This window comes from Nyctereutes procyonoides, unplaced genomic scaffold, assembly GCF_905146905.1.
Source record: "Nyctereutes procyonoides isolate TBG_1078 unplaced genomic scaffold, NYPRO_anot_genome, whole genome shotgun sequence".
In the NCBI taxonomy this organism is placed as follows: domain Eukaryota; kingdom Metazoa; phylum Chordata; class Mammalia; order Carnivora; family Canidae; genus Nyctereutes; species Nyctereutes procyonoides.
The window spans coordinates 47,149,097-47,170,118 of record NW_026575125.1 but is presented as its reverse complement, the minus strand read 5'-3'; the positions used below and the strand labels follow the sequence as shown (position 1 = coordinate 47,170,118).

The 21,022-nt window shown below is 56.5% G+C and overlaps 1 protein-coding gene across 49 annotated transcripts in view; it reads right to left on the bottom strand.

Annotated features, from left to right (window-relative positions):
* Positions 1-335: 335 nt before the first annotated feature.
* Positions 336-21,022, bottom strand: part of LOC129517460 (negative regulator of P-body association) — a 112,308-nt gene continuing 91,621 nt past the window's right edge. For 19 of the 49 annotated variants that reach the window (XR_008666020.1, XR_008666041.1, XR_008666022.1 and 16 more), the window contains 5 exons: positions 20,180-20,975; positions 18,842-18,978; positions 14,841-17,129; positions 14,430-14,491; positions 8,946-9,353 (listed from right to left, as the gene is read on the bottom strand). The gene's annotated coding sequence lies outside the window, so the exon portion shown is untranslated. Of the gene's footprint in view, positions 590-2,324; positions 2,486-3,268; positions 3,494-5,217; positions 5,355-7,630; positions 7,696-8,945; positions 9,354-10,100; positions 10,346-12,057; positions 12,195-13,958; positions 14,193-14,426; positions 14,492-14,840; positions 17,130-18,841; positions 18,979-20,179; positions 20,976-21,022 lie in introns of those variants that run through there. The other 30 variants (XR_008666057.1, XR_008666054.1, XR_008666046.1 and 27 more) reach the window with 29 other exon arrangements.

The window sequence follows — 21,022 nt, the reverse complement described above, 5'->3', positions numbered from 1 at the left end:
TTAAAAGTAAAGTGGACTATTACAAAAACCAAGCACATCAACCATTTTGACCAGGAAAACAGTTAATAGTAGAAGAATAAGAGATACCACAGAATGAGTAGAAATACTAACAGTAAAGTGAGGAGAATGTACTGAAAAGTTCTTTATCAGATTTTACACTTTAAATCCCCCACTTTCCTTATATTTTCATACTATAAAAAATGAGTAGATGGTGATCTATAGGAAAAAAGTCATATTTTGACTTCAAATTTGTAATATTTTGTATTTGGAGTTATTATAAAACACTTACTAAAAACTCACAACTTACTAGATAGTAGATATACAGAACTAACAGAGCAATGAGAAACAAAATTTATTGGGACCTTAAAGGATTTATAGGAATTCAAAGTTACACAACAAAGACTGGGTGTCACCAAAGATAGCACTCAATGGATGCTGCAGGACCATCTCACAGGGGTTGTTTGCCTTAGTGAATTCATCAGAATCCAGGCCATGGCCTTCAATTTTAGACGTCTACAGCCTGATCTTGGTTATGTTCCAGAATTCATCCAAATTCAGGAGATGAAATTATGCTGATTATATCATAAGACTGAAAGATATAAACACAGAAGGAGAATTTATTAATTTATATTGAGAAATGCACATATAATATAGGTCAAATATGACTTAAGAAGATAACACCCCACTTTCCATTTCCTGGTAGGTTATAAGAAAAACAGAATTATTGGAACATTTTTTCATAAACATAAAATGTTAAGTCATAAGATGCTGATAATGGACATCTGGCTTTATATCTGATGAGTCAATGCACAGTGAATATTGATCTGTCACGTAGACAAGACCTTTCCATCACCCTAGGAATCTTTCCTTTAAAAAAGTGCTGGAATGTTTATCCTGCATTACTTATTATTCTAGGCTTCCTTAATGGATCAACTGCCTCCATGTTGACACTCTTAGCTTCCAACCTATTCTTACGCTTCTTAGAAACTCTGTATGTATTTATTTAAACAAATGACAAATGAATATAGTGGAGCTATATATAAAGCAAACACCATACACACAACTCTTCCCGCCAAACTTCTGACTTTCTCCAGTGCTCCTATCTCCAGGAGACAAGTATAAATTCTTTCTAGAGTCTTCTCTATGCATTTATATTTTTATTGGAGTTCAATTTGCCAACATACAGCATAACACCCAGTGCTCATCCCTCCAAGGGCCCCCATCAGTGCCCATCACCCAGGCACCCCAACCCCCGCCCACCTCCCTTTACATGACCCCTTGTTCCTTTCCCAGAGTTAGGTGTCTCTCAAGTTTTGTCACCCTCGCTGATATTTTCACTAATTTTCTCTCCTTTCCCCTTTATTCCCTTTCACTAATTTTTATATTCCCCAAATGAATGAGACCATATAATGTTTGTGCTTCTCCGATTAACTTATTTCACTCAGCATAATACCCTTCAGTTCCATCCACGTCGAAGCAAATGGTGGGTATTTGTCGTTTCTAATGGCTGAGTAATGTTCCATTGTATACATATACCACATCTCCTTTATCCATTCATCTTTCGATGGACACTGAGGCTCCATCCACAGTTTGGCTATTGTGGACATTGCTGCTATAAACATAGGGGTGGAGGTGTCCAGTGGTTCACTGGATCTGTATCTTTGGGGTAAACCCCAGCAATGCAATTGCTGGGTCGTAGGGCAGGACTATTTTAACTCTTTGAGCAAACTACACACAGTTTTCTTATCTATGCACTTAAATGTACAGTGATAATATTTACTATAAAGTTTTAGCTAAGAGGTTTTCAATACAAGTTAAATCATATGATACATACCATAAGGGTAATTGATTTGATTCACGTAATGTCACAATACTTTTGTATATGAAAATAGAATTTTCCCAATATTCCAACTGCATCATGGAATTATATTGCAAAAAAAAATGAACTTAGTCACTTCTCCCTTAAAAACATTTAGTATACATAGATCTTTTCTGGACCACAAACAATGCAGGGGATTTACCTATGTAGGTGTATTTTAATACTTAATATAAATAAAATGTTTCAAGAGCAAAACTTTACAGTTTGATACGTATTGTATTAGAATTTCCAGTCTCATAAACAATATATTTTAACCACATATTTCTTAAATGAAAGATTATGGAAACCTTGATTATTGGAAGTATGACGAGTGAAGAGTACTATCATAACAACCTTTATTTACAAGATAGTAATAAAATGACCTTAAACTCATCTTTCATTATACATTCATGCATTGCCATTGACATGAATCCTTAAGATACTAGCCAGTGTTGGAATTCCCTACCTTGCGGGTGTGGATTTTCCCTCCCCTGTGGAACTCCCATGGGCTCAGGCATCCAGGAAGGCTTTTCAAAAAGGCCAGGAAGGGAACCACTGGGGAAACCGTAAAAACCTTCAGGATCACGTTCTGCAGGCACTGGGCGGCATGGCTTATGAGGGTATGACCTTAAACAATCACACCGAGGTGGAGGTGACCACTGCTTTGCTCTGCATCCCAACCTGCTCGGGCTTAAAAGCCCTCATTTCCCTGGTTTTGGAAGACTGACTGCCTGATAACCTGATAACCCAACCTACTCCACCCTCTACCGCCCCCTCCCCCCCAACAGCTGGCACAGGCGCGCGCGCACAAACACACACACACACACACACACCACACACACACACACACAACCAACCCCCCCCCACCACCACCACCCCCCCCCCCATCCCAGGGCCCATCTCATTCCTTTCTCCAGGGCCAATACCGGGCCGGCATCAATCCCGGTTTAGGTTGAGGAACAGAGAGAGCTATATACACCCAACCAAGCCCCCAAACATGCCCCCCTTTCTGCCACATGCCCCTCGAAAACGGAAGGGGGCCCCCAACCCCAGTTTCCATGGACCTCCTAACCCCCACCCCCTGCCCAAGGGCAAAAATTCGCAGGGGCCCTTGGACGAAAACCCAGCAAGTCTTATGGTGGAGCTCCCTGTGCAGAATTTGAAACCAGGGATCCTGGCCGCCAAAGCCAACGGGGGTGGGGTGGGGTGGGGTGGGGGTGGGGGTGGGGGGGGGGGAGTGGGGCGAGGCGCTCAGAGAGACCCCCGACTGGAACTTGTGAACAGAGGCATTTGGGGAAGGACACACTGCGCTCCATCAGAGATGCCAAGTGGCCTTCCGGGAGGCCCACCTCTGTAACCCATCCCATCTCCGAAAAGGCCCACCGCTCACGCCCACCCCTGGGCACAAACCAGTGCCCGGGGTTCCACGGAGGGAGGCAGCTGGTGGCCCTCAGAGCCTCGTGACCCTCCGCAGGACCGCGTTCTGCAAGACCGGTCAACAGGTTCTGGGACCCCCGTGGGGCCTGGCTGCCCTCTGGCCCATTCTTTGGCCCACTGAACCATGAGGCTTCAGGAGAAGAGAGCTGGCTGCCAAGGGACAGGTGTGGTGCAGACAAGCCAGAGGCCAGGGGGAGCCTGAAGATTCAAAGTCCAAGAAAAATCCGTAAGCCTACTGGTGGGATCTCTTGAGGGTCATCTGTGTTCACCGTGAACCAGCAGGACGAACGGAGTCAAGAAACGCCTAGCTAAAAATCGGTAACACAAGAAACAACAGGTGCCCGGCGAGGATGGGGAAGAAAAGGAACACTGGCGCACTGCTGGTGGGAGCCCAACCTGGGAACAGAGCCACAGTGGAGAGCAGCGCGGAGGTTCCTCGAAAAGGTAAACTAGAACGACCCTGCCATCCAGCAATCGCAGGACCGGATAATTGACCAAAGGATACAAGAACACTAGTTCAAAGGGACACACGCGCCCCTATGTTTACCGCAGAGTTATTTACAATAGCCAAGAAGAGGGGAGCAGCCCAAGTGTCCATCGGACTGACGAGTGCATAAAGAAGATGTGGTACATACGTGTGCCGGGACGTGGACGCGGACGCGCACACGCACGCGAGAGCGCGGGCACACACACAGGAATATCATTCAGCCATAAAAAGGGGATGAGATCTTCCCATTTCCAAGGACATGGATGGAGCCCGAGAGTAGAAGGCTAAGCAAACTGAGTCAGGCGGACAAACACAAATACCTTACGATTTCACTCATGTGGGGAATTTAAGAAAGAAAACACAAAGGTGCGGGGGTGGAGGGGTGGGGGGGGTGGGGGAAGAGATCCAGAGGCGGACTCTGAATTACAGAGAACTGATGGTTACCCAATGGGAGAAGGTGGGGGGTGGTGAAACAGGTCACTGGGGATTAGCCAGTGCACAGAGTCCAGATGAGCACCAGGTGACCTAGGGAACTACTGAATCAGTATATTAGACACCCGAGAGGAATGCAACGAGCCGCACGTTAAACTAACTGGAGTCAAAGGAAAAACTTGAAGGAAAAGAAAAAAAAAAAACAAAACAAACAAACAAAAAAAAAAAGGCCTAGTTACACTTGCAGGTTTGCCCCAAAGTGGTCAAGTTGGCCAGGAGCCCAGCCAGAGTTGAGATGGGTGCTCTGTGGCTTGGATGAGGAGGGGGACGGAGAGCCGGAGAGCAGGAGAGAAGGCAGAGGCTAGAGGAGGCTGGAGAAGGGCAGGGGTGGTGGTGGTGCTGTGCTGGTGGTGGTGGTGGTGGTGGTGCTGCTGGTGCTGGTGGTGGTGCTGGTGGTGGTTCTCCACCCAGTGTCTGGCAGCCAAAGGGGGAAGAAGAGGAAGGCTCAGTGGGGGCAGGGAAAGGGGTGACTTGCCATCTCTGGAGCCACAGTGCCATCCAGCGGAAACTGTCTCTCTGAAAAGCCCAGGCAGCAGCAACCAGTCTTCCTCCAGGCCCCCCCCCCCCCCCCCCCCCCCCGTGGGGGCGGTGGGAGGGAACGTCAGCAGGGATGCCCTGGATTGTCTGGGCCCTGCCCAAGCCGGGGTCTCAGGCCCATCAGGCCTCAGAAGCCTCGAAGGAATTGTGCCTGCTGCCAGTGGGACCCAGTCGGGAAGCAGGGTTCTGGGGACCCTGGGGATACAGCAGGCAGCCCCAAGGCCAAACAGCCTGGGGGAGGGGGGGGCGGAGCTTCCCTGTCAGCCATTTTGGGGTGGGCCCAGGGGAAGCAACTCTCCACTGCCCAAGGGGACCAGGGCGGGTATTTTCCTCTGGTGTCCTTTGTGGGGAGTGCCCTGCCTGGGGCCACGAGGGGATCAGGAGGCCCCCCTTTCCCTTTCCTCACCGGGAGCCGAGGCAGTTTAGAGGTTCCGGGCCCGGCCAATGGCGCTTGGCAGTCCCAGGCAACTTCCGGGCTCAGCCATCTCAGGCTGCCCCTGGGGCTTCTGAGTGACTTCCTCAGCTCCGGAGCCAGGGTCCAATCTGGGATCCAGCACACAGGTGAAGGGAAGGCCAGGAGCCAGGTGTCCAGGTGTCCCTGGACACAGGGCCCACCGCTTCCCCTTCCCTCTCTGCCCCGTTCTGCCCTCACCCCTCACCCGCCCCAAGCCAGCTCCTCCTCAACTCCTGGGCTTTCCTCACCACTGGAGCCCAGGCGGCTGCCTTGGACTTGGACAGAAACAATTTCCGCTTGATGGCAGTATGGCTCCACGTATGCCAACTGAATCCGGACCCTGCCCCCCCCCCCCCTTCATCCCAACCACCTCAGGTCTTGGTCCTCAGCCACATCTAAGGTTAAAACAAAACAACAACAACAAAACAAAACAACAACAGCAGCTACCACAACAACAACACTCTCGCGCTCTCCCGCTCTCTCCTCTCTCTCTCTCTCTCTCTCTCTATCACACACACACACACACACACACACACACACACCCTCGCGCGCGCGCCCGCGGGCCCACGGGCCCACACGGAAGCACACAGAGGTACTCAGAAAGCAAAAGGACAAAGTAAAAACCAAAACGAGGCCCCCACAGCCAGTGCCCCTCAACACGCAAAACACGAAAATTCACAAGGCACTGGAGTTCAGGGGACAAGAAAGGACAGCAACACCACCACCACAGCGACACACTTACACACCCCATTACAGGGAAAGGAGAACGAGAGAGGGGAAGAATATATGTATGCATAAGAATACACACATAAATATATACATGTATATGTATATGCATATATAGAAATACATATGTGTTTCATATACACACACACCTGGCAAGGGGACTCCAGCTGAATACCAAATCACTAAGCAGGGCTAAAATGACTGGGGACCAGGAGGCCTGACACCCTGCCGGGCCTTTCCCCTTCCATTTATCCTACCCCATTTTTCTTGCCCCCTGCTCTCCGGCGAGGTAAGTGGCAAGGGACACCTAAGCCCACCTCTGTGACTCTGACTCTGCGGGGATGGTTTACATCCATAGGACCCTCCCCTGAACAAGCTTTCTCCCCCACTGTCCCCCACCCCACCCCCCCCGCGCTGGCTTGCGGGTCCCTTCGTGGCCTCCCCCCAAGGCCTGTAGCTACAGCCTGAGGTCACCACCGCCTTGCCAGGACCCGACAAAGCAGCCAGAAATGGCCCCCACCCGACCTGCAGCCACAGGGCCGCATCCAGGGGGCTCCCCAGAATGGGGAACCAAGCACTCACACGAGCACCGACTCTATGGCAGGCAGCCCAGCCCGTGCTCTCCCACAGGGGCCTTGGCAAGGCCCACCACCAAACATCTCCGAGTCGCGGGGCCCCACACAGGGCCACCATTCTGCGGAGGACGGCCCACCGACTCTCCTCCAATGTGGGAGTCCCCATCTATCTGGGTAAACAGGCCAGGCTCCAGGTTCACAGGCCTTGCTTGAGCAGGCCCGTCCACAGGTGACCAACCCACGCCACCCCCAAGGGCCTGGCTGCGTGTCCCGCTTGGAGAGCCCCCGCCCGGGAATGTGCGTGTCCGCGTCCCCGTGCCAGTGTGTGTCAGTATGCTCAGCGTGCGCATGGCGGCGTGCCCGTGTGGCCGGGTGTACCGCTGCGTGAAGGGGGCCGCGGGGGGGCGGCAGCGGCGGCGGCGGCGGCGGCGGCGGCGGCGGCGGCGGCGGCGGCGGCGGCGAGCCTCGGGTGCTCGCCCACCCGCCCCGGCACGTGGAAATGGACGACACAGCAGCCCCTTAGGCACACCCTGAAATCTCCATCGGCCTGGGTCACACCACTGGACTGAGAACAAGGGGAAGGAAGGCACAACTTGAAGAGGTTCCAACTCCTTCAAGTACTGACGTTAAGAGCTCCCATAAGGAGAAGAACTGCAAGGAACGAAAAACAAAGCCACAAGATATCTTGCCCTGTCCTGAGTTCCCGATGCTGTTTCCTTTGCAAAGGAACGTCTGGATCGCCTTTTTCAAGGATGAGCGCGGCCTCCACCACGGGTCCACGAAGGGGAACGGTTGCACCCTCACCGCGGCCTTCTGCTTACACCGGTGCCTGGCCCATAACCCAAGGTCAGGGCTGGGAGGAGGATCCATGGACCAGGCCCCCCCCCCCAGCCCACCCCACCCTCCAAAACACACCCGAGCCCCGCCCACAGCCCCTGCCCCCCTCCACCCCTCTGGGCCCCTAGCACACCCATCACTCCCACCAAGCCCCACACCCTCACCCCCGACCCCACCACTGGGCTTAGTGTAGAAAGTGAAAGGAAAAGAGAGAAGCAGAAGGTCACCACCATCCACCGTGCCTCCGGCCAATGCTGTCCTAGATGCAGTCCAGGCGCGCCTCACTGTGGGGCTAACAGGCACAAGGAATGACAAGGAGACACAAGCTACAGGCGGCCCCCGCCAGGAAAAGGGCCCCACCGCCCACCAGGCAGCCTCTTGCCAAAGGAGCCCTCCTGAGTGCCATCAAGGGTCCTGACCCGGAGGTCGCCCTGGAGGGCACAGAGAGGGCCAAAGGAGAGGCCCAACCACCACCCTGAATATGGAGCGGGGCACGCGCCATAGGGCCAAAAGAGCCAAAGAGCCCGGGGCATGCACCCAGGGCAAAGAGGGTCGGGTCGGAGGACACCCCGGGGAAACACTGGGGTGGGTTTAAAAAAGCGGGAGGTCGGGGACCCGAGTGAGGAGAGGGATGAGTTACTTACTCTCTCTCCCACGGCAATAAAGGGACGGTCAAGGGATGGTCGTAAGGCGATGCCCCTTGCTCCCCCAATCCACGGGGGCCACGTTCACTTCCATAGCACCAGTAAAGGTTAACGTGGGGACACGCGCAGAGGAAGAATGCCAGTAAAGACGCGAAAGTAAGGAGTCAAAAGCGGAGAGAGAGCAAAGGAGGAACCCTAGTGCAGGAGAAGAACGAATGTGACCTCAAAAGGCAGTGCGCGCCCCAGCTGGACCTGTGGAGCCAGCCAGCCGTGGCTTCCTAGGGGAAGAGCCATCAGCCAAGGCAAAGTCTCAGCCACTTAGGCGAGGGGTTGAGCCCTGTCCAGAGAGAGGCCTGTTTTGCCATGCTCTAGGGCCCAACTCAGGAGAGTGGGAGGCCAAACAGAAAGGGGCAGGGAGGAAGGAAAGGGGAACAACAAGGAAGGGCGTCTGTCGGGCCCACTGAGCCCCCTTTGCACAGAAGACTGGCTGTGTCGGGGCCGTCAGTGAGGGGGCCTGCCCAGACCGGTCTACCTGAATAAAGCTGTGTATGCACGTATGCCCGTCCGCCTGCCCGTGTGCCTGTTTGCACGGGCCTGTGAGTGTAGGGGCGGGGGGGGGGGGGAAGAGAGCGAGAGCTACAGCTAGAGCGAGAGCTAGAGGGAGAGCTAGAGCGAGAGTGGGTGTGGGTGTGGGTGTGGGTGGAGGTGTGGAGGTATGCGCCCGAGTTCATGATAGTAAGCACAGGTGACTACAGGAAAGGTGTGGAGGAGGAGGGCTGCATCCAGACAGATGTGAGGAACCAAAGATGACCCCAGATGCTGCAGAGTGGGGATTCTGTCGCTTGTTTTGTTGGTCCGGATCCCCGCCCTTCTTTCTCCCTGCTTTTTTCTCCCAGGAAGTGCCAGAGGCGCCCTGCCCTTTAGTGTCTGGGAAAGATCCACCTTAGGTCCTGCTTGGCAGGAAGGTGGGGACCTTCCAAGGTGTCTGCTGCTTGTTTTCGCGTGTGTTTCCTTTTTCTCGCCAATTTCAAGGGTTGGCCTACTTCCTGGAATAGCTTGACTGGAATGGAAGAGTGTCCCAAACAGTGACTGCTCCTTTCTAAGAGTCCTTAAGATACTAACCACCCAGTGTTGGAATTCCCTGCCTTGCGGGTGTGGATTTTCCCTCCCCTGTGGAACTCCCATGGGCTCAGGCATCCAGGAAGGCTTTTCAAAAAGGCCAGGAAGGGAACCACTGGGGAAACCGTAAAAACCTTCAGGATCACGTTCTGCAGGCACTGGGCGGCATGGCTTATGAGGGTATGACCTTAAACAATCACACCGAGGTGGAGGTGACCACTGCTTTGCTCTGCATCCCAACCTGCTCGGGCTTAAAAGCCCTCATTTCCCTGGTTTTGGAAGACTGACTGCCTGATAACCTGATAACCCAACCTACTCCACCCTCTACCGCCCCTCCCCCCCAACAGCTGGCACAGGCGCGCGCACAAACACACACACACACACACACACACACACACACACAACCAACCCCCCCCACCACCACCACCCCCCCCCCCATCCCAGGGGCCCATCTCATTCCTTTCTCCAGGGCCAATACCGGGCCGGCATCAATCCCGGTTTAGGTTGAGGAACAGAGAGAGCTATATACACCCAACCAAGCCCCCAAACATGCCCCCCTTTCTGCCACATGCCCCTCGAAAACGGAAGGGGGCCCCCAACCCCAGTTCCATGGACCTCCTAACCCCCACCCCCTGCCCAAGGGCAAAAATTCGCAGGGGCCCTTGGACGAAAACCCAGCAAGTCTTATGGTGGAGCTCCCTGTGCAGAATTGAAACCAGGGATCCTGGCCGCCAAAGCCAACGGGGGTGGGGTGGGGTGGGGTGGGGGTGGGGGTGGGGGAGTGGGGCGAGGCGCTCAGAGAGACCCCCGACTGGAACTTGTGAACAGAGGCATTTGGGGAAGGACACACTGCGCTCCATCAGAGATGCCAAGTGGCCTTCCGGGAGGCCCACCTCTGTAACCCATCCCATCTCCGAAAAGGCCCACCGCTCACCGCCCACCCCTGGGCACAAACCAGTGCCCGGGGTTCCACGGAGGGAGGCAGCTGGTGGCCCTCAGAGCCTCGTGACCCTCCGCAGGACCGCGTTCTGCAAGACCGGTCAACAGGTTCTGGACCCCCGTGGGGCCTGGCTGCCCTCTGGCCCATTCTTTGGCCCACTGAACCATGAGGCTTCAGGAGAAGAGAGCTGGCTGCCAAGGGACAGGTGTGGTGCAGACAAGCCAGAGGCCAGGGGGAGCCTGAAGATTCAAAGTCCAAGAAAAATCCGTAAGCCTACTGGTGGGATCTCTTGAGGGTCATCTGTGTTCACCGTGAACCAGCAGGACGAACGGAGTCAAGAAACGCCTAGCTAAAAATCGGTAACACAAGAAACAACAGGTGCCGGCGAGGATGGGGAAGAAAAGGAACACTGGCGCACTGCTGGTGGGAGCCCAACCTGGGAACAGAGCCACAGTGGAGAGCAGCGCGGAGGTTCCTCGAAAAGGTAAACTAGAACGACCCTGCCATCCAGCAATCGCAGGACCGGATAATTGACCAAAGGATACAAGAACACTAGTTCAAAGGGACACACGCGCCCCTATGTTTACCGCAGAGTTATTTACAATAGCCAAGAAGAGGGGAGCAGCCCAAGTGTCCATCGGACTGACGAGTGCATAAAGAAGATGTGGTACATACGTGTGCCGGGACGTGGACGCGGACGCGCACACGCACGCGAGAGCGCGGGCACACACACAGGAATATCATTCAGCCATAAAAAGGGGATGAGATCTTCCCATTTCCAAGGACATGGATGGAGCCCGAGAGTAGAAGGCTAAGCAAACTGAGTCAGGCGGACAAACACAAATACCTTACGATTTCACTCATGTGGGGAATTTAAGAAGAAAACACAAAGGTGCGGGGGTGGAGGGGTGGGGGGGGTGGGGGAAGAGATCCAGAGGCGGACTCTGAATTACAGAGAACTGATGGTTACCCAATGGGAGAAGGTGGGGGTGGTGAAACAGGTCACTGGGGATTAGCCAGTGCACAGAGTCCAGATGAGCACCAGGTGACCTAGGGAACTACTGAATCAGTATATTAGACACCCGAGAGGAATGCAACGAGCCGCACGTTAAACTAACTGGAGTCAAAGGAAAAACTTGAAGGAAAAGAAAAAGAAAAAACAAAACAAACAAACAAAAAAAAAAGGCCTAGTTACACTTGCAGGTTTGCCCCAAAGTGGTCAAGTTGGCCAGGAGCCCAGCCAGAGTTGAGATGGGTGCTCTGTGGCTTGGATGAGGAGGGGGACGGAGAGCCGGAGAGCAGGAGAGAAGGCAGAGGCTAGAGGAGGCTGGAGAAGGGCAGGGGTGGTGGTGGTGCTGTGCTGGTGGTGGTGGTGGTGGTGGTGCTGCTGGTGCTGGTGGTGGTGCTGGTGGTGGTTCTCCACCCAGTGTCTGGCAGCCAAAGGGGGAAGAGGAAGGCTCAGTGGGGGCAGGGAAAGGGGTGACTTGCCATCTCTGGAGCCACAGTGCCATCCAGCGGAAACTGTCTCTGAAAAGCCCAGGCAGCAGCAACCAGTCTTCCTCCAGGCCCCCCGCCCCCCCCCCCCCCCCCCCGTGGGGGCGGTGGGAGGGAACGTCAGCAGGGATGCCCTGGATTGTCTGGGCCCTGCCCAAGCCGGGGTCTCAGGCCCATCAGGCCTCAGAAGCCTCGAAGGAATTGTGCCTGCCAGTGGGACCCAGTCGGGAAGCAGGGTTCTGGGGACCCTGGGGATACAGCAGGCAGCCCCAAGGCCAAACAGCCTGGGGGAGGGGGGGGCGGAGCTTCCCTGTCAGCCATTTTGGGGTGGGCCCAGGGGAAGCAACTCTCCACTGCCCAAGGGGACCAGGGCGGGTATTTTCCTCTGGTGTCCTTTGTGGGGAGTGCCCTGCCTGGGGCCACGAGGGGATCAGGAGGCCCCTTTCCCTTTCCTCACCGGGAGCCGAGGCAGTTTAGAGGTTCCGGGCCCGGCCAATGGCGCTTGGCAGTCCCAGGCAACTTCCGGGCTCAGCCATCTCAGGCTGCCCCTGGGGCTTCTGAGTGACTTCCTCAGCTCCGGAGCCAGGGTCCAATCTGGGATCCAGCACACAGGTGAAGGGAAGGCCAGGAGCCAGGTGTCCAGGTGTCCCTGGACACAGGGCCCACCGCTTCCCCTTCCCTCTCTGCCCCGTTCTGCCCTCACCCCTCACCCGCCCCAAGCCAGCTCCTCCTCAACTCCTGGGCTTTCCTCACCACTGGAGCCCAGGCGGCTGCCTTGGACAGAAACAATTTCCGCTTGATGGCAGTATGGCTCCACGTATGCCAACTGAATCCGGACCCTGCCCCCTCCCCCTTCATCCCAACCACCTCAGGTCTTGGTCCTCAGCCACATCTAAGGTTAAAACAAAACAACAACAACAAAACAAAACAACAACAGCAGCTACCACAACAACAACACTCTCGCGCTCTCCCGCTCTCTCCTCTCTCTCTCTCTCTCTCTCTCTATCACACACACACACACACACACACACACCCTCGCGCGCGCGCCCCGCGGGCCCACGGGCCCACACGGAAGCACACAGAGGTACTCAGAAAGCAAAAGGACAAAGTAAAAACCAAAACGAGGCCCCCACAGCCAGTGCCCCTCAACACGCAAAACACGAAAATTCACAAGGCACTGGAGTTCAGGGGACAAGAAAGGACAGCAACACCACCACCACAGCGACACACTTACACACCCCATTACAGGGAAAGGAGAACGAGAGAGGGGAAGAATATATGTATGCATAAGAATACACACATAAATATATACATGTATATGTATATGCATATATAGAAATACATATGTGTTTCATATACACACACACCTGGCAAGGGGACTCCAGCTGAATACCAAATCACTAAGCAGGGCTAAATGACTGGGGACCAGGAGGCCTGACACCCTGCCGGGCCTTTCCCCTTCCATTTATCCTACCCCATTTTTCTTGCCCCCTGCTCTCCGGCGAGGTAAGTGGCAAGGGACACCTAAGCCCACCTCTGTGACTCTGACTCTGCGGGGATGGTTTACATCCATAGGACCTCCCCTGAACAAGCTTTCTCCCCCACTGTCCCCCACCCCACCCCTCCCGCGCTGGCTTGCGGGTCCCTTCGTGGCCTCCCCCCAAGGCCTGTAGCTACAGCCTGAGGTCACCACCGCCTTGCCAGGACCCGACAAAGCAGCCAGAAATGGCCCACCCGACCTGCAGCCACAGGGCCGCATCCAGGGGGCTCCCCAGAATGGGGAACCAAGCACTCACACGAGCACCGACTCTATGGCAGGCAGCCCAGCCCGTGCTCTCCCACAGGGGCCTTGGCAAGGCCACCACCAAACATCTCCGAGTCGCGGGGCCCCACACAGGGCCACCATTCTGCGGAGGACGGCCACCGACTCTCCTCCAATGTGGGAGTCCCCATCTATCTGGGTAAACAGGCCAGGCTCCAGGTTCACAGGCCTTGCTTGAGCAGGCCCGTCCACAGGTGACCAACCCACGCCACCCCCAAGGGCCTGGCTGCGTGTCCCGCTTGGAGAGCCCGCCCGGGAATGTGCGTGTCCGCGTCCCCGTGCCAGTGTGTGTCAGTATGCTCAGCGTGCGCATGGCGGCGTGCCCGTGTGGCCGGGTGTACCGCTGCGTGAAGGGGGCCGCGGGGGCGGCAGCGGCGGCGGCGGCGGCGGCGGCGGCGGCGGCGAGCCTCGGGTGCTCGCCCACCCGCCCCGGCACGTGGAAATGGACGACACAGCAGCCCCTTAGGCACACCCTGAAATCTCCATCGGCCTGGGTCACACCACTGGACTGAGAACAAGGGGAAGGAAGGCACAACCTGAAGAGGTTCCAACTCCTTCAAGTACTGACGTTAAGAGCTCCCATAAGGAGAAGAACTGCAAGGAACGAAAAACAAAGCCACAAGATATCTTGCCCTGTCCTGAGTTCCCGATGCTGTTTCCTTGCAAAGGAACGTCTGGATCGCCTTTTTCAAGGATGAGCGCGGCCTCCACCACGGGTCCACGAAGGGGAACGGTTGCACCTCACCGCGGCCTTCTGCTTACACCGGTGCCTGGCCCATAACCCAAGGTCAGGGCTGGGAGGAGGATCCATGGACCAGGCCCCCCCCCCCAGCCCACCCACCCTCCAAAACACACCCGAGCCCCGCCCACAGCCCCTGCCCCCCTCCACCCCTCTGGGCCCCTAGCACACCCATCACTCCCACCAAGCCCCACACCCTCACCCCCGACCCCACCACTGGGCTTAGTGTAGAAAGTGAAAGGAAAAGAGAGAAGCAGAAGGTCACCACCATCCACCGTGCCTCCGGCCAATGCTGTCCTAGATGCAGTCCAGGCGCGCCTCACTGTGGGGCTAACAGGCACAAGGAATGACAAGGAGACACAAGCTACAGGCGGCCCCGCCAGGAAAAGGGCCCACCGCCCACCAGGCAGCCTCTTGCCAAAGGAGCCCTCCTGAGTGCCATCAAGGGTCCTGACCCGGAGGTCGCCCTGGAGGGCACAGAGAGGGCCAAAGGAGAGGCCCAACCACACCCTGAATATGGAGCGGGCACGCGCCATAGGGCCAAAAGAGCCAAAGAGCCCGGGGCATGCACCCAGGGCAAAGAGAGGGTCGGGTCGGAGGACACCCCGGGGAAACACTGGGGTGGGTTTAAAAAGCGGGAGGTCGGGGACCCGAGTGAGGAGAGGGATGAGTTACTTACTCTCTCCCACGGCAATAAAGGGACGGTCAAGGGATGGTCGTAAGGCGATGCCCCTTGCTCCCCCAATCCACGGGGGCCACGTTCACTTCCATAGCACCAGTAAAGGTTAACGTGGGGACACGCGCAGAGGAAGAATGCCAGTAAAGACGCGAAAGTAAGGAGTCAAAAGCGGAGAGAGAGCAAAGGAGGAACCCTAGTGCAGGAGAAGAACGAATGTGACCTCAAAAGGCACTGCGCCCCAGCTGGACCTGTGGAGCCAGCCAGCCGTGGCTTCCTAGGGGAAGAGCCATCAGCCAAGGCAAAGTCTCAGCCACTTAGGCGAGGGGTTGAGCCCTGTCCAGAGAGAGGCCTGTTTTGCCATGCTCTAGGGCCCAACTCAGGAGTGGGAGGCCAAACAGAAAGGGGCAGGGAGGAAGGAAAGGGGAACAACAAGGAAGGGCGTCTGTCGGGCCCACTGAGCCTCCTTTGCACAGAGACTGGCTGTGTCGGGGCCGTCAGTGAGGGGGCCTGCCCAGACCGGTCTACCTGAATAAAGCTGTGTATGCACGTATGCCCGTCCGCCTGCCCGTGTGCCTGTTTGCACGGGCCTGTGAGTGTAGGGGCGGGGGGGGGGGGAAGAGAGCGAGAGCTACAGCTAGAGCGAGAGCTAGAGGGAGAGCTAGAGCGAGAGTGGGTGTGGGTGTGGGTGTGGGTGGAGGTGTGGAGGTATGCGCCCGAGTTCATGATAGTAAGCACAGGTGACTACAGGGAAAGGTGTGGAGGAGGAGGGCTGCATCCAGACAGATGTGAGGAACCAAAGATGACCCCAGATGCTGCAGAGTGGGGATTCTGTCGCTTGTTTGTTGGTCCGGATCCCCGCCCTTCTTTCTCCCTGCTTTTTCTCCCAGGAAGTGCCAGAGGCGCCCTGCCCTTTAGTGTCTGGGAAAGATCCACCTTAGGTCCTGCTTGGCAGGAAGGTGGGGACCTTCCAAGGTGTCTGCTGCTTGTTTTCGCGTGTGTTTCCTTTTTCTCGCCAATTTCAAGGGTTGGCCTACTTCCTGGAATAGCTTGACTGGAATGGAAGAGTGTCCCAAACAGTGACTGCTCCTTTCTAAGAGTCCTTAAGATACTAACCACCCAGTGTTGGAATTCCCTGCCTTGCGGGTGTGGATTTTCCCTCCCCTGTGGAACTCCCATGGGCTCAGGCATCCAGGAAGGCTTTTCAAAAAGGCCAGGAAGGGAACCACTGGGGAAACCGTAAAAACCTTCAGGATCACGTTCTGCAGGCACTGGGCGGCATGGCTTATGAGGGTATGACCTTAAACAATCACACCGAGGTGGAGGTGACCACTGCTTTGCTCTGCATCCCAACCTGCTCGGGCTTAAAAGCCCTCATTTCCCTGGTTTTGGAAGACTGACTGCCTGATAACCTGATAACCCAACCTACTCCACCCTCTACCGCCCCTCCCCCCCAACAGCTGGCACAGGCGCGCGCACAAACACACACACACACACACACACACACACACACACAACCAACCCCCCCCACCACCACCACCCCCCCCCCCATCCCAGGGGCCCATCTCATTCCTTTCTCCAGGGCCAATACCGGGCCGGCATCAATCCCGGTTTAGGTTGAGGAACAGAGAGAGCTATATACACCCAACCAAGCCCCCAAACATGCCCCCCTTTCTGCCACATGCCCCTCGAAAACGGAAGGGGGCCCCCAACCCCAGTTCCATGGACCTCCTAACCCCCACCCCCTGCCCAAGGGCAAAAATTCGCAGGGGCCCTTGGACGAAAACCCAGCAAGTCTTATGGTGGAGCTCCCTGTGCAGAATTGAAACCAGGGATCCTGGCCGCCAAAGCCAACGGGGGTGGGGTGGGGTGGGGTGGGGGTGGGGGTGGGGGAGTGGGGCGAGGCGCTCAGAGAGACCCCCGACTGGAACTTGTGAACAGAGGCATTTGGGGAAGGACACACTGCGCTCCATCAGAGATGCCAAGTGGCCTTCCGGGAGGCCCACCTCTGTAACCCATCCCATCTCCGAAAAGGCCCACCGCTCACCGCCCACCCCTGGGCACAAACCAGTGCCCGGGGTTCCACGGAGGGAGGCAGCTGGTGGCCCTCAGAGCCTCGTGACCCTCCGCAGGACCGCGTTCTGCAAGACCGGTCAACAGGTTCTGGACCCCCGTGGGGCCTGGCTGCCCTCTGGCCCATTCTTTGGCCCACTGAACCATGAGGCTTCAGGAGAAGAGAGCTGGCTGCCAAGGGACAGGTGTGGTGCAGACAAGCCAGAGGCCAGGGGGAGCCTGAAGATTCAAAGTCCAAGAAAAATCCGTAAGCCTACTGGTGGGATCTCTTGAGGGTCATCTGTGTTCACCGTGAACCAGCAGGACGAACGGAGTCAAGAAACGCCTAGCTAAAAATCGGTAACACAAGAAACAACAGGTGCCGGCGAGGATGGGGAAGAAAAGGAACACTGGCGCACTGCTGGTGGGAGCCCAACCTGGGAACAGAGCCACAGTGGAGAGCAGCGCGGAGGTTCCTCGAAAAGGTAAACTAGAACGACCCTGCCATCCAGCAATCGCAGGACCGGATAATTGACCAAAGGATACAAGAACACTAGTTCAAAGGGACACACGCGCCCCTATGTTTACCGCAGAGTTATTTACAATAGCCAAGAAGAGGGGAGCAGCCCAAGTGTCCATCGGACTGACGAGTGCATAAAGAAGATGTGGTACATACGTGTGCCGGGACGTGGACGCGGACGCGCACACGCACGCGAGAGCGCGGGCACACACACAGGAATATCATTCAGCCATAAAAAGGGGATGAGATCTTCCCATTTCCAAGGACATGGATGGAGCCCGAGAGTAGAAGGCTAAGCAAACTGAGTCAGGCGGACAAACACAAATACCTTACGATTTCACTCATGTGGGGAATTTAAGAAGAAAACACAAAGGTGCGGGGGTGGAGGGGTGGGGGGGGTGGGGGAAGAGATCCAGAGGCGGACTCTGAATTACAGAGAACTGATGGTTACCCAATGGGAGAAGGTGGGGGTGGTGAAACAGGTCACTGGGGATTAGCCAGTGCACAGAGTCCAGATGAGCACCAGGTGACCTAGGGAACTACTGAATCAGTATATTAGACACCCGAGAGGAATGCAACGAGCCGCACGTTAAACTAACTGGAGTCAAAGGAAAAACTTGAAGGAAAAGAAAAAGAAAAAACAAAACAAACAAACAAAAAAAAAAGGCCTAGTTACACTTGCAGGTTTGCCCCAAAGTGGTCAAGTTGGCCAGGAGCCCAGCCAGAGTTGAGATGGGTGCTCTGTGGCTTGGATGAGGAGGGGGACGGAGAGCCGGAGAGCAGGAGAGAAGGCAGAGGCTAGAGGAGGCTGGAGAAGGGCAGGGGTGGTGGTGGTGCTGTGCTGGTGGTGGTGGTGGTGGTGGTGCTGCTGGTGCTGGTGGTGGTGCTGGTGGTGGTTCTCCACCCAGTGTCTGGCAGCCAAAGGGGGAAGAGGAAGGCTCAGTGGGGGCAGGGAAAGGGGTGACTTGCCATCTCTGGAGCCACAGTGCCATCCAGCGGAAACTGTCTCTGAAAAGCCCAGGCAGCAGCAACCAGTCTTCCTCCAGGCCCCCCGCCCCCCCCCCCCCCCCCCCGTGGGGGCGGTGGGAGGGAACGTCAGCAGGGATGCCCTGGATTGTCTGGGCCCTGCCCAAGCCGGGGTCTCAGGCCCATCAGGCCTCAGAAGCCTCGAAGGAATTGTGCCTGCCAGTGGGACCCAGTCGGGAAGCAGGGTTCTGGGGACCCTGGGGATACAGCAGGCAGCCCCAAGGCCAAACAGCCTGGGGGAGGGGGGGGCGGAGCTTCCCTGTCAGCCATTTTGGGGTGGGCCCAGGGGAAGCAACTCTCCACTGCCCAAGGGGACCAGGGCGGGTATTTTCCTCTGGTGTCCTTTGTGGGGAGTGCCCTGCCTGGGGCCACGAGGGGATCAGGAGGCCCCTTTCCCTTTCCTCACCGGGAGCCGAGGCAGTTTAGAGGTTCCGGGCCCGGCCAATGGCGCTTGGCAGTCCCAGGCAACTTCCGGGCTCAGCCATCTCAGGCTGCCCCTGGGGCTTCTGAGTGACTTCCTCAGCTCCGGAGCCAGGGTCCAATCTGGGATCCAGCACACAGGTGAAGGGAAGGCCAGGAGCCAGGTGTCCAGGTGTCCCTGGACACAGGGCCCACCGCTTCCCCTTCCCTCTCTGCCCCGTTCTGCCCTCACCCCTCACCCGCCCCAAGCCAGCTCCTCCTCAACTCCTGGGCTTTCCTCACCACTGGAGCCCAGGCGGCTGCCTTGGACAGAAACAATTTCCGCTTGATGGCAGTATGGCTCCACGTATGCCAACTGAATCCGGACCCTGCCCCCTCCCCCTTCATCCCAACCACCTCAGGTCTTGGTCCTCAGCCACATCTAAGGTTAAAACAAAACAACAACAACAAAACAAAACAACAACAGCAGCTACCACAACAACAACACTCTCGCGCTCTCCCGCTCTCTCCTCTCTCTCTCTCTCTCTCTATCACACACACACACACACACACACACACACCCTCGCGCGCGCGCCCCGCGGGCCCACGGGCCCACACGGAAGCACACAGAGGTACTCAGAAAGCAAAAGGACAAAGTAAAAACCAAAACGAGGCCCCCACAGCCAGTGCCCCTCAACACGCAAAACACGAAAATTCACAAGGCACTGGAGTTCAGGGGACAAGAAAGGACAGCAACACCACCACCACAGCGACACACTTACACACCCCATTACAGGGAAAGGAGAACGAGAGAGGGGAAGAATATATGTATGCATAAGAATACACACATAAATATATACATGTATATGTATATGCATATATAGAAATACATATGTGTTTCATATACACACACACCTGGCAAGGGGACTCCAGCTGAATACCAAATCACTAAGCAGGGCTAAATGACTGGGGACCAGGAGGCCTGACACCCTGCCGGGCCTTTCCCCTTCCATTTATCCTACCCCATTTTTCTTGCCCCCTGCTCTCCGGCGAGGTAAGTGGCAAGGGACACCTAAGCCCACCTCTGTGACTCTGACTCTGCGGGGATGGTTTACATCCATAGGACCTCCCCTGAACAAGCTTTCTCCCCCACTGTCCCCCACCCCACCCCTCCCGCGCTGGCTTGCGGGTCCCTTCGTGGCCTCCCCCCAAGGCCTGTAGCTACAGCCTGAGGTCACCACCCGCCTTGCCAGGACCCGACAAAGCAGCCAGAAATGGCCCACCCGACCTGCAGCCACAGGGCCGCATCCAGGGGGCTCCCCAGAATGGGGAACCAAGCACTCACACGAGCACCGACTCTATGGCAGGCAGCCCAGCCCGTGCTCTCCCACAGGGGCCTTGGCAAGGCCACCACCAAACATCTCCGAGTCGCGGGGCCCCACACAGGGCCACCATTCTGCGGAGGACGGCCACCGACTCTCCTCCAATGTGGGAGTCCCCATCTATCTGGGTAAACAGGCCAGGCTCCAGGTTCACAGGCCTTGCTTGAGCAGGCCCGTCCACAGGTGACCAACCCACGCCACCCCCAAGGGCCTGGCTGCGTGTCCCGCTTGGAGAGCCCGCCCGGGAATGTGCGTGTCCGCGTCCCCGTGCCAGTGTGTGTCAGTATGCTCAGCGTGCGCATGGCGGCGTGCCCGTGTGGCCGGGTGTACCGCTGCGTGAAGGGGGCCGCGGGGGCGGCAGCGGCGGCGGCGGCGGCGGCGGCGGCGGCGGCGAGCCTCGGGTGCTCGCCCACCCGCCCCGGCACGTGGAAATGGACGACACAGCAGCCCCTTAGGCACACCCTGAAATCTCCATCGGCCTGGGTCACACCACTGGACTGAGAACAAGGGGAAGGAAGGCACAACCTGAAGAGGTTCCAACTCCTTCAAGTACTGACGTTAAGAGCTCCCATAAGGAGAAGAACTGCAAGGAACGAAAAACAAAGCCACAAGATATCTTGCCCTGTCCTGAGTTCCCGATGCTGTTTCCTTGCAAAGGAACGTCTGGATCGCCTTTTTCAAGGATGAGCGCGGCCTCCACCACGGGTCCACGAAGGGGAACGGTTGCACCTCACCGCGGCCTTCTGCTTACACCGGTGCCTGGCCCATAACCCAAGGTCAGGGCTGGGAGGAGGATCCATGGACCA